The following is a 13118-nucleotide window of genomic DNA, read 5'->3' on the forward strand; positions in this document are numbered from 1 at the left end:
TTTGGTTCCTCTATAACTCGACCTATCTAGTAAGATCAGACTACCGTGAGTATTCCCCTCTTTATTAGTGACCGACGCAGGGGTTTTGTAATAAAGGTAGCTAAGATAGAGGACTATACTATTCCTACGATACGATTATAAAAGGATCCGCTACTAAGATTACTACTAAGATTGCTGCTAAGATTGCTACTAAGATTGCTACTAAGATTACTACTAAGATTGCTGCTAAGATTATTACTAAGACTACTAAGACTAAGACGACTAGAACGACTACGACCGCTACAACCGCTACTATTACGACTACCGCTATAATTAAGAAATTCTGTACTTTTCTGCAGAAAAAGTAGGTAACGCGTTTAACCCTAATAAAAAATTAAGAGAAATTAAGACTATTATTCGAAACTAATACCTTATATTATAGCTAAATACGCGACTTTTAGCTATATATAGGAGGCTACTCCTACCGAGGGTCTTATAGCTAATACTATACCTTTGTTCGACTAGTATACCTAGCTCGTTCGCGGATTATTAGCCGATCGATACTAAGAGGATCGAGAGATATTAATTTGATTACTAAAAATATCTCCGGACTAATTATATTAATAGATAAACTTAGTCTATCCGAACTTTATATAGAGTTAGTTTATCGCTTTAGAAAGGTTTCTATAGGCGGCTAATATAACGATCTTACTAGAAGAGAATACTATACTAAAACGGTAGTTATAAAATTCTTCTATAGAAGAAAACACGAGAAAAACGTATACTAAAAGACGACGAAAAGCGATAAAAAAGAAAGGAATAGCTATAAGAAGAGAGTGAAAAATAGAAGAAAAATCGAAAAGAATAGGAATAGCGCTACTATCTAGACTAGCTACTAATTTTACGACTTCGTTAAATTTAAAGAGTTAATTACCTTGCGAATCTTGCTATCCCTCTAGATACTATTATACCTAAAAAACCCTAAAAATATCCGGACTAGACAGAGCCTACGAAGCTAAAGTAATTATCGTAATCTAAATAACTAAACGACTATAGAATATCTTTAGATATACCTATAAATATAACCTCTTTCGATACCTATCGTAATCCTAGTAATCGAGCCCCTTCTAAGTCTGCTAAAGGATCGCCTAAAGGGTTTAGCGAGAGAGTACTACTACCGCCGCTACTACGCCGAGACTAGCTCCTTCGCTAATACTAACGCAAGTTTATACGCCTAATTCAGAGATATAAACTTTGCGATATATAGTTAGGACTATACCTAAGCTAGGACCCCTAGTACGCTACGATTCGAAGGTAGAAATATATTAGAATTCTTAGATAGTTTTGAAATATATATAAGCGCTATAATATAAGAAATAACGCGCGAATTTTAGAGATCCTTCTAGATTACTACGGTTAGCTATAGCGTATATAGGTTAAGGCGAATACTAACTAGTAAGCGAAGAATAAGGAAGAGTTTTTCTAGGACTTTAAAGATTAGTATCGATACGGATAGCCTATAGGCTACTATCTATACCTAGCTATAGAGTTTCTGTAGGAATCGTATCGAATAGGACGACTTTTATATATACTTAACTACCTTTTCGTCTATTTCCTCGTATCTAGTAAAGAGAGGAGATATTAGCGATTTAGAACGATATACTTAGTTTATCGAAGGACTACCCGAAAAGTTAAGATCGAAATTAATTAAGAAGGAGAAAATTAATATTAACTACCCTTCTAGGAGTAAAAGATAGATCTCTTTCGATTAGATCGAAAAAGCTACTAGGGATCTAAATTAGGACTAGAAGGATTTAATCTCGCGATAGGCTACGTAGTACCCGAGAAAGGAATCTAGGTCTACGCGGATTCTAGAGAAAAATCGTACAAGGAGAAAATAATAGATACTCCGAAAAATAGAGATTCTGCGATTAAGAATACGAGCTCTCTAAGAGGATAGGATTTAGAAAGTTTAACGAAAGCTTTTAAAGTCTATTAGTAAAATACTAAAGGTTATTAAAGACTAGCGGAAGGCTACCGATAAAAGAGAGTCTTAGTTTAGTACCTAATCGCGAAAAATAATAACGAAATAACCCTGCTTATATACCTATAAGATAGATATCTAATAGTTACTACTAGTATAGGAATAAAGGGTATTAGGTAACTAGTTATCCTGTCTATCTAAGTATATAAAATAAAGGACTATACTACCGGAATAAACTAAATCGGGTAGTACTCGGAAGGTTAGTAAGAATAGACTAGAGGCGCGCAAGAGAGTAACTAATTTTAGAAGGATATAGTTCCGGACTAGTACTAGTAGTAGAAGATTAACGCGTAAGCGTTAACGCTATCTCTACTATTACTACGCCTTAATTATATTTAGGGTCTATTCTTACTATACTCTAAATTTATACTACTTAGGTAGATTTAGTAGGGATTTCCTTAGAAAAGACGCTAATTTCGAAGGATTAGAAGGAGCGAAGACGAAATATAAGGAGAAGTCTTCGCTATTAATAGATAACTAGCTAGTCAAGCGCTCTAACTAGTCTAGAAATTATACGAAAGTATAGTATACGTCCGAGTAGATATATCTAGCGACTATTAATAAAGACGATATAATAGCGGATATAGTACTAGCCCCTTTGCGAATTTCTTCTATAGAAGAAATTTATAGGCGGGAATAGGATCGCTAACTAAATAGTTAGCCGCGAGATTCTTCTATAGAAGAAATCTAAGACTAGGGTAGTTAGACCTAGAGAGCTAGTTAAGACGTAAGATTTCGACGCCTACTTACCTGTCTAGACGGGAAATTCGTCGACTATCTAAAAGCGCCTAAAACCTTCCGCGGATATGCTCTAATATAAGGAAGAAATTACTAGAAAATTGCTAGCTTTCCTATATCGCCTATTATACTAGGTAATCTAATATTTATTACTATAACTACGTAGCTAAGTCAGAAATATTACGAATTCCTTCGAACCTTCGGTACCTATAATTACTATAGATACTACGAATACTACTACGCCCGTATACTTCGCTACTACTTAGCGAGTTATAAAAGTAGATAAAGTAACCGCGCGGGTATAGGATCTTAGGAGATCGGTACGAATCTCTGCGCCGCGAAATTCGGGTACGGTTAAGGAATATACTAGAGGGCTCTTGCGTATAAAGTATACGTATATAGGTATAAGCTTAAAGCTACGATTAATTAGGGATTATTAGTTAATCTTATTTCCCTAGAAACGGTATATATTAAACCTTAATATTCGAAAAGATCTAAAGCTATATATAGTGCCTATTAATAGCCGAACGCGTCCCTTTTACGGAGTTACAGAAGGCTTACCTATTTTAATAGCGATATTATAACGCACTCTTACTATATAATTATAAAGGATTATATAGCAGAGATTCTCCTAGGACGAATCTAGTTACGCGATATAATAGCTTCTACTACTAGAGAAAATTAATAGTTCTGTTAAAATAGTAGTCTTTTCGGAAGACCGGACTAGGAAGTTAGTCTTTAAGGTATATTCTCCGAGTAAGAAAACTTCGGTCTAGGAGTACTAGCTATAGCCTAAAGATTTTGCAGAACCTACGAATACGGAGATAGATTTTTTAGGATATCCGGAAGCCTAATTAGCGATACTTCTAGTATAATAAATAAGATACCGACGCTAAAAATAGGCTATAATTTACTATACGTTTTAATAGTACCCTCTAAAAACGCTATAAAAGTACTAAAAATATTTAAAAATATAAGAGACAGAAAGATATTAAAAATTTTAGATAAATTAAGATTTAGCTATAACTATAAGATTCCGCGTAGGTAGCTATAGGATATTACTATAAGATTTCTACGACTAAGGTATCTTTTAACTATAAATCCGAGCCCTAACCCTATAGGTATAGGTATACTAGTTTATACTTTGTTTAAAAGAGTAGCGGATAAGATTAAACTAGTTAACGACAAAAACGATAGATCGGTACTAACTAGTTATACGAATTAGAAGGAAATCTGCGAAAAGAAATACTTTACTAAATATCGCGCGTCTAATATTAAAAATAAATTTAATAATCTGCTAATATCGCGGATCTCTATAATTATAAGAGGTATATATATACCTAAAAGGAGTAGAAAATATTAATTAGAAAGGATCTTCTGCAAAGAAAAAGGATTATTACGCGAGATACTATTTAAAAGAGAAGGTTATTTTGCGTAGGATTAGTCCTATATATCTTTAATTTTCCGGAAGTAATACCGCTATAATATATTAAGATAATCGGTATAAGGCCTAGTAGTATCCTAGATTTCGAATCCCGCTAGCGCTAAAAGGTATAGTTAAAGAGATATTATAGGAAAGATTATAAAAAGGGGTCCTAGAATATTGCGATAGTCCCTACCGAAATCCTTAGTTTTTAGTACGCAAGAAGAATAGAAAATATCGTATAGTAAACGCTATAATATATATTAATAAAGTAATAGTACGAGATACGAATATACCCCTAATACGGACGAATTCGTTAAAGAATTTTTAGGCATAGTAATATCGTCCGCTATTAATCTATTTTCCGGGTATAACTAGATAACTCTAGATAGTCGCGATCGAAATATAATAGCGATTTAGACCCTGATCGGTTTGCTAAGGCAGACTATATTATTATAAGGGGCTTCGAATTCTGTACGTAATTCTAAAGAGTAGTTATATAGATCCTAGCTAATATTCTATATATTACTAAACCTTTTATAGATAATATTCCGGTTAAAGGACCTAAGACCTAGTATAATAACGAGTTTATAAGACTAGGGATTAGGAGGTTTATCTTAGAATATATAAAAATCTAGATAAGACCCTATACCTTTTAGAACTTACGGAGCGAGAGTTTCTGTAGAAAAATCGTAACTTATAATATCCGGCCTTAAAATTATAGGCTAGTATACGATTCTAATAGGCGTAGACCTAATAAGCGGAAAATTTCTAAGTTAGCCGACTAGCTAGTCCCTATTAATCGCGATAAGGTACGCTCTTTTATTAGTCTTACGGTCTACTTTCGAATTCTAGTAAAGGATTTTTAGTATATTATAGCGCTATTATATACGATATTACGGAAGGATACGATATTCGATTAGGGTAATAATAAATAGAATACCTTTAAGAAGATTAAGGAGATACTATATAGTTTTCCGGTAGTTATACTAGTCGATTATAGCTAGAATCTGTTAGACCTAACGCTTATAGTAGACGCGTTAAAAATAGGATAGGGTGGCGTTTTGATATAGAAAAGAGAAGGGTATAACGAGTAGCACGATACGAGTTAGGGGTTTAGTCTAAATCAGAGTAAAATATAATACTAGAAAATTAGAATATCGAGGAGTAATAAAGGCGTTCAAAAAGCTACGGTATTAGCTATATAGGGTAAGTTTATATTAGAAACTAATACTAATATACTAGTTTATAGTTAAATCGACTAGTTTAGACTTACCTAGGGCCTTAGTAACGCGATAGCTTACTTAGATTCGGCTCTTCGATTTTGATATAAAGTATATTCCTAGGACGAAAAATAGTACTAATAGCCTATCTAGGAAGCCCGCTACCTAAAGAAATAGAAGAGTAAGAAAAGAGAGAGATATTAATAAATTTATCGTAGCTAAAATCTCTTATCTTCGCGTTACGGTTTCCTAGTAGAAACTATAGTTTCTATTAAAATTCCTGTTTCTTAGAGATTTCTTCTATAGAAGAAACGACTATTAATATAGAAATTCTAGACGGATTATATTTAGAAGAATCTTAGAAAATTATAAGTTCTTAATAATACTATATAGGCCCGCTAAGATATCTCGTAGTAAATTTAGTATTTAAGAAAAAGGCTTTAAGATTTATAGTCTAAGATCGATATCTATTTTATAGAGGGTATAGCAGAGAGCTAATTATACGAAGGGTTTTAGACGATATTAGGATACGAAAAGAGACGCTATAGCGCTTATATAAAGAATTAGGCTATAAAGGCCGCGAAGCTACTTATCCTATTAGCTACGCGGTACTATTAGTTAGGAATATATAACGAGACTACGAAATTTGTGCGCGTATACTTCGAATACTAGGCGCGTAATCCTTAGACTATATAAACCTATAGGAAGCGCAAGACTAATACGAATCTAGGAGAAATAGTATATTAATACTACCCTACTACCTAATAAGGAAGGTTAAAAAGGAGTTATCTAAGTAAGAGATTTAGCTAGTAGGTAGCTAGAAGTAAGGATTCTCTAGAAGTAGATAGCAAAAGCGCTACCGGATTCGTTTAGGAGGATATTATATATAGGTATAGTACCTTAGGAGATTATTATTAATTTTAGTCCTAAATATATTCGGAAATACGAAATTTTTTAAAATCGTACCGCGTTAATACTATTTTAATTTCGGTATATAACCCGTAGGCGAATAGGGCGATTAAGAGAGTAATACGAACTCTAAAAGACGCCTTATCTAAAATAATAAATAGGTATAAACTATTAGAAGGTATTAAACTAAAATAGTCCTAAAAGCTACTAGCCGATACTTACTAACAGAGCGACTTTTATACGTATACTAGTATCTTACCCTTCGATTTATTTATAGATAAGATACTATCTTACTAGTAGAATTAGATATATCTACCTAGTCGATACTACCCTAGGAAAAGGTAGAGACACGCGTAGATCTAATTACGTTACGAGCTAAATAAATTAAAAGACGAGACTAGGATATCTCTATATAATAATATAGCTATAGAGGCTAAGAGCTTAGAATAAAGAATATAACTCGTATAGAAACCTACGAATTACGCCCCTAAAAGAAAAAGATTTAGTCCTTCTCTATAATACTAGGTTAGAGACGATATAATATCTAGAAATAAGCTCGATTTAGATAGATAGGGCGTATCGAATTAGAAAAGATCTAAAAAATAGCGTATACGAAATTAAAGAATTAGATAGTACCCTATAATAGATAAATAAGGTAAAGCGCTAGTATTAATAGTAGTAGGCTAAAAAGATTTTATTACTAGGCGCTCTAGGATAAAAGAAATTTAGATAAGGATAAAAGAATTAAGACTAAGAACGGATTACTACCTACTACGTAAAGGCGTAGAAGAGGACGGCCGCCGCGAGAGGGATAGGGTTAATTTAATTCGATATTTTTCTTTATTAAAAAGGTAGTATATTAATTAGTCTATTTATATAAATATTTCGGATTTTTTATTTTGTTAATTTCTCTTAGAAGTAGATTAAATTTATTAGATTTACTAAATTTTATCTTTATTTAGAAATTTAGTAGTTTTTAAGACTATTTTAAAAGGTAATAGAAAAGGAACTTACTAGGGACAGTAAGATTTTTAGGAGGGAGGGAGGTCTCCGGAGAGAGCTTAAATTATAATAATTTTTCGCTAAGTACTATAAATTTCTTTATAGAAGATATCGACCTATAAATACGTTAAACTCTGCGAATTTCTTCCGCGAAATTTCTTCTACGGAAGAATTTAATATAATAGACTAGGCTAATATCCGCTATAAGCTAATATCTTAATATTATACCTTCGATACTAAGTAATCGTTTAATATAAATTACTTCCTACTAAGATTATCGAAGAATATATACGCTACCTAGACTAGGTCTATAAGATAGCAAAGCTCTATCTATATAAGATTTGCGAAAAAGGGTAGGTATTTTTAGACTCGGTCGCGATCGAACTCTATACCTTTATAAAGATAGCGAATTTTAGAAGGGATATAAGACTTAGGAAGATTTTAAGGATAGCTAGATAGTAGTAAGAGAAGTAATTAATCGTCGCGAATATAATAAGAACTATATCTAGTAAGTAATATACGTAGCGCTATAAGCTTAGAATAGGGACGCTAAAAAGATTATAATAGAGTCCGAACGAAAACGTTCGCGAAAAGGTTAGTAAACTAGTAAGGAGCGGGATTAGTTTCGAAGAGATATAGCTCCGAGTTAATAACGCTATTCTCTAACGACTTAAGAAAGGAATATATAGGGGGGATCCGAAGAGCTAAAGAAGTTATATAAGGTAATCTCGATAACGCCTATAAATCGCTAGATTTAACGGAACTAACGCTAGAACGGTTATTAAAATACTATCTATCGATTAATAAAGATAGATTTATATACGAATATTATCGGATACCGCGAATTTTAGATAAGGTAGATAAGGATTAGAGCCTAGCTCTAGATAAGGATAAAAGCTAAATTTCTTCTGTAGAAGAAATCTAATCGTAAAACCTAGATCTAGAAGGAAGCCGAATTTCTTTTGTAGAAGAAATCTAACCGCGTAAATAGAGCCGGAACTAAATAAAATAATAAACGATCGTAGGAATCAGAACTATTAATAGAGTCTACTACTAAGAAACCGAAGATATCGTAAGGTTTATTAAAGTTAGTACCCTAAGATACAAGATAGATACTTCTAGGCTAGCTAAAGTAGTTCCGAAGACGAAATTAGATACTAAAAGTAAGCGCGAAGCGCTAGTAATTTTTCGGCTTATTAGTAGGTCTATCCGCGAAAATACGACCGAAATCAGCCCTAATTCGATTTATAAGGGGTATATAACTTAGCTAGTATATCTTTTATATATTTATACTAAGTATCGATTACGGGACTCTAGTATAACGCTTACGATACCTTTACGCCTAGCTCGGTAACTAGGATAGGGCTAAGAAGGAATTTAAGGTTTAGTTTAAACTATCCTCTAGAAAAGAACTTAGGAGCTACTTTCGATTCCCTCCTAAGATACGAAAACCTTTAGTATCGAATTTCGAGAAGATATAGTATCTAACTTTTTAGGATATAAGTTTTCGCTATTTTAGAAGGGTTTACTAAGTTTTAGGAAGAAAATAGAGAGGGATTAGAATATTAAGAAGCGTAGTAGTACTAATTTTTATATAGCTACGTAACGATTAGGATAGCTATTATCCTCGCGGTCTAATAGATATAATCAAGGAGGAATTTAATATATATAACTAGTATTACTAATCGCGAAAGTATATACTAAGGGTTAGATAGGCTAAAAACGTATAGTATAGTAGTATCTAGTAACTAGTATAGCGCGACTATACCTACTACCTACTCTATATTCTACTACGACTAGATTATTAATATTAGCTAATTTCGTTTCCTTACTACGCGAAGAGTATATACCCTAGTAAATAGACTACTTTCCGCTATCTTAATATTAATATAAGATCTCCTTATATCCTAACGAATAGCGAATATAATCTAGGGGATAGTTTCTTTAATAGATAAGAACCCACGAAATTATACTAAAATACTACTTAGGATACAAAACTACCTCGCTAAGTAGTAGCAGAATCTACGCGATTATAGTTACTAGAAAGATAGTTTAATCTATAAGATATTAGCTACGATATAGACGGTAGAAGATAAGGAGAAATTTAGTCTCTCCTAGGAAAAAGTTATCTATAAATAGGGAGATATACGTATTTCGAAGCTATACCTTCCTTATAGATTAATAGGACTAGCGACTTATCTTTAGCGAACGGTTTTGCCCTAGTTTATTAGTATTAGGGAAGATTATAAGACCCTAGATAGTCCTAAATTAGGTACTTAGTCTAAACTTTCGGCTTATTATCGCGATTTTTCGTTACCTAAATAGACTCCTTCTAGGTAGTCTAGTTAGAAATATAGTAGTTAGCTTATATATCCTTTTTCTATATTAATTCGGTTACTAGAATTAAGTAATCGGAGATACGCTAATTAGTCGCGAAAGATAGGATTCCTCTGTAGTTATCGAAGAATTAGACGTTCTTTTTAGCCGGAATTAGTAACGAGCGTATAGATTAATCTAGGAGTAGCGCGACCGGCAAGACGGGCCTACCTACTATATTTTAAGATAACGATAAAGGCTAAACGGTAGTAATTTAGCGTATACTCTTATTTTCTGCGAAAGGAGAAGGGCCTATAGTTTTGCTAAATTTTGTATAGTCTAGTAAGTTAGCCTAAGGGTCTTTAGAAGATCTAATATTACTATCGAGGGATACAGGAAATTAACTAAGGAACGGTAAATTATAGGGGGGGAGATTATATAGTAAGGGATTCGGTTATATATACTTAAAGGCGGATATTTAGTAGTAGGAGATACCTAAGAGCCTTACCGCCGAGGAAGGTTATCTAGGACCTAGCTTACGGGATCCGGTATTATTATTATACTTAAATAACAGTTTAGACAGAGGATTCAGGATAGTCTTTACAGTCGGATTCCTTACACTTACAATATCACACTCTTTTTGATTCTGCCTTTAGTACCTGATATCGGATCTCACGATTACTTAGAGGATTCTAGGACTTACGTGCTTATAGGTTTGGTTTGGTTCCTCTATAACTCGACCTATCTAGTAAGATCAGACTGCCGTGAGCATTCCCCTCTTCAATATATACTATCGCGAGTAGTAGTACTAGCGAAGATCCTTCTCCCTAGAAGCTTATAGATATATAGCTCTAACTTTAAGAACTTATAAGAGGTAAATAAGAGCTAAGAGCCCTATTAAATATTAAGCTATATAAGGGCTATATTACTAATAAATAGAACGTATTTAAGGTAGCGAACGAAGCGTTCTAGGACTACTATCCTAAATAGTATTCGATAGATTATATAAGAGTAATATAGGTCTCGGAGTTCCTATTAGGAGTAAAAAATAACGACTAGATATAGTATTATAAGAATAACCCGACTCTCGACGTAATATAGGCGCTATTCGAAGAATAGACGCTCTTATAGGTCGTAGATCCTATAAAACTCTAGCGGGATATAATAAGTAACTAGTAGCGCTATACCTAGAAGGAGATATAGAGCGTAAATAATTGTATAAATTATATAACGTCCCTCTATAATACCCTTAAGAACCGGCCTATAAGATAGGAGCGGGTATAGCGCCTATCTATAGGAATCCTATAAGAGATCGAATTAGAAAGCTATAGGTTCCCCGAACCTACGACTAATATCTAGGATAACTAGATAAAATACTATAATATAGTAGAGGATATTTTTCGTCTTTACGTTAATAATAAGGTTATCTATTAATATACGTAATAGGTAGGGCCTACTCGTCGCTAGAAAAAGGATCTATATATTCTTCTACGTAATATCTAGAAGATAAGTCTTACTATTTCTAAATACTAAAACACTATATATAAAGCTAATATAATTATTCCTTATAAGGCTTATTAAGTAAGGCGTTTAACCCTATTAATATAAGAGCGCCTCGACGTAGCCTACCTCGGCCTGAACCTAGATAGGTTTTATTATACTACGAATATCGGATAGAGCCTCTCTGCTACTAAGAGAGCTATCGCTACTCTTTTTAGCTAGTACGCGGCGGATCGACTTACTACAGGTAGTATAATAGCCTCGAACAGGACTAACTAGACTAACTAGACTAACTAGACTAACTAGACTAACTAGACCGGCTAGACTAACTAGACTAATTAGACTAACTAGACTAGCTAGACCCTATCGGATAATAGTTCCGGTAGTAGTAGCGGTAATATATCTCCTTCGAATCGTCTGCTCACACGAAGTATAGCGGTATAGTTACGTGAATAGGTATATTAACGAGAACTTAAAGAAGCCTAATAACGCGAAGGAGTATAGCGCGCTAATGTTACGGCACTGCGGGGTAGGTGGCTATACGTAGCCGTAGCTACCCGTAGGTAACATTAGTGCGATACTTATACCGTCCCCGGGCATACCAGAACATGCGTTCTGGTATATTTCAGTCTTTTGGACTAGTTGGTTAGCGTGCCCGGGTTGCTATACTTAACAGCTAATCCCGCTCTAGAATCGAATTAGGCTAATAACGTAGCAGATAATCTATTATAAATCCTAGGGCACCCCTTACCTTGTAGATATCTGTTATAGGCCTTGCAATTACTCGCGAGTCCTTAGCTCGCGCTACTCGCGAACCGGCTCGCAGGACTCGCGAGCTAAGGACTCGCGAGTTCGAGCCAGGAAGGCCGGCCCGCGGAAAATTACTCGCGAGCCGAGGACTCGCGAGTCTTCGGCTCGCGAGTTCGAGTCAGAAAGTCTGGCTCGCGAGCCGTACGACGGTAATACACTAGTAATCGAGCCGATCGAACCGCGAGTTTTTCTGGCTTGCTATATATAATAATCAATTACCGGCTCGATTTTACAATACCGTACGAGCGGGAAGACTCGCGAGTCCTTGACTCGCGAGTTCGAGCCAGTCTTTCCGGCTCGCGAGTAATTTTCCGCGAGCCAGGGACTCGCGAGTTCGAGCCAGAAGTGCGAGCCGGCTCGCGAGTCGAGTCCAAAAAGCCGGCTCGCCGCGAGTAATTGCAAGGTCTAGACCAGACCGTCTATAAATACCGTTGCAAGACAAACCATCCTAACAGATGGTTTGGCTTAGACATTTTGGCCTAATAGATTAACCAGTGAGCAACGGCATGGTAGGATTCTATATCTAGGTCCCCTGCTAGCTTGTTGAGATTATTCCGCTACTAGAAGATAAGCGGATCGTTAGTAGGTTATTAGGATAGTTATTTCTTCTCTAGATAGCTAAAGTAAAATATTTAGTAATTTCAGAGTGTCTATATTATAGGTTAGAGAACCTATTAGCTAGACAGAGAGTCTAAGTCTATAGGGTCTAATTTCAAAGACTAAATCTTAGAGTCCGGATGTAAAGGGGAGTCCTTTGTGGTATCTCCCTGATCAGCCCGATAGAGGCCTCAGGCCCGCAGACCCCCAGGCACCCGATATCATCAGGTGACCGCGGGCCAACAAGGATGCCTTAGGCACCCGTCCACACTCAGACCCCCACCAAGGGCTTCGGACCTCTCACATGTACCACCCGGATCCCGCAGGGTTTAGGACCTGAAGGATCAAGCCCGGGTTACACCACCGTTCCGAAGGTTTCGAACCTCTCAGGTTCTATCACGCAGGCATGTAGCAGAGGGGGCTATCAGGCCCCCGTGCGAAATCCTGGGGAGCTATTAGGTAGCCTCCTTCGAGGGAACCTCGAGGGATCCTCAAGTCTTAGTCTTGGAATTGACTCCTAACCAGCGGCGCCCTCTTCTTCCCTGACGATCAAGTCGTTCTACCTTGTACAAGTAGA

Source organism: Penicillium oxalicum, chromosome V (genome assembly GCF_001723175.1).
Source record: "Penicillium oxalicum strain HP7-1 chromosome V, whole genome shotgun sequence".
In the NCBI taxonomy this organism is placed as follows: Eukaryota; Fungi; Ascomycota; class Eurotiomycetes; order Eurotiales; family Aspergillaceae; genus Penicillium; species Penicillium oxalicum.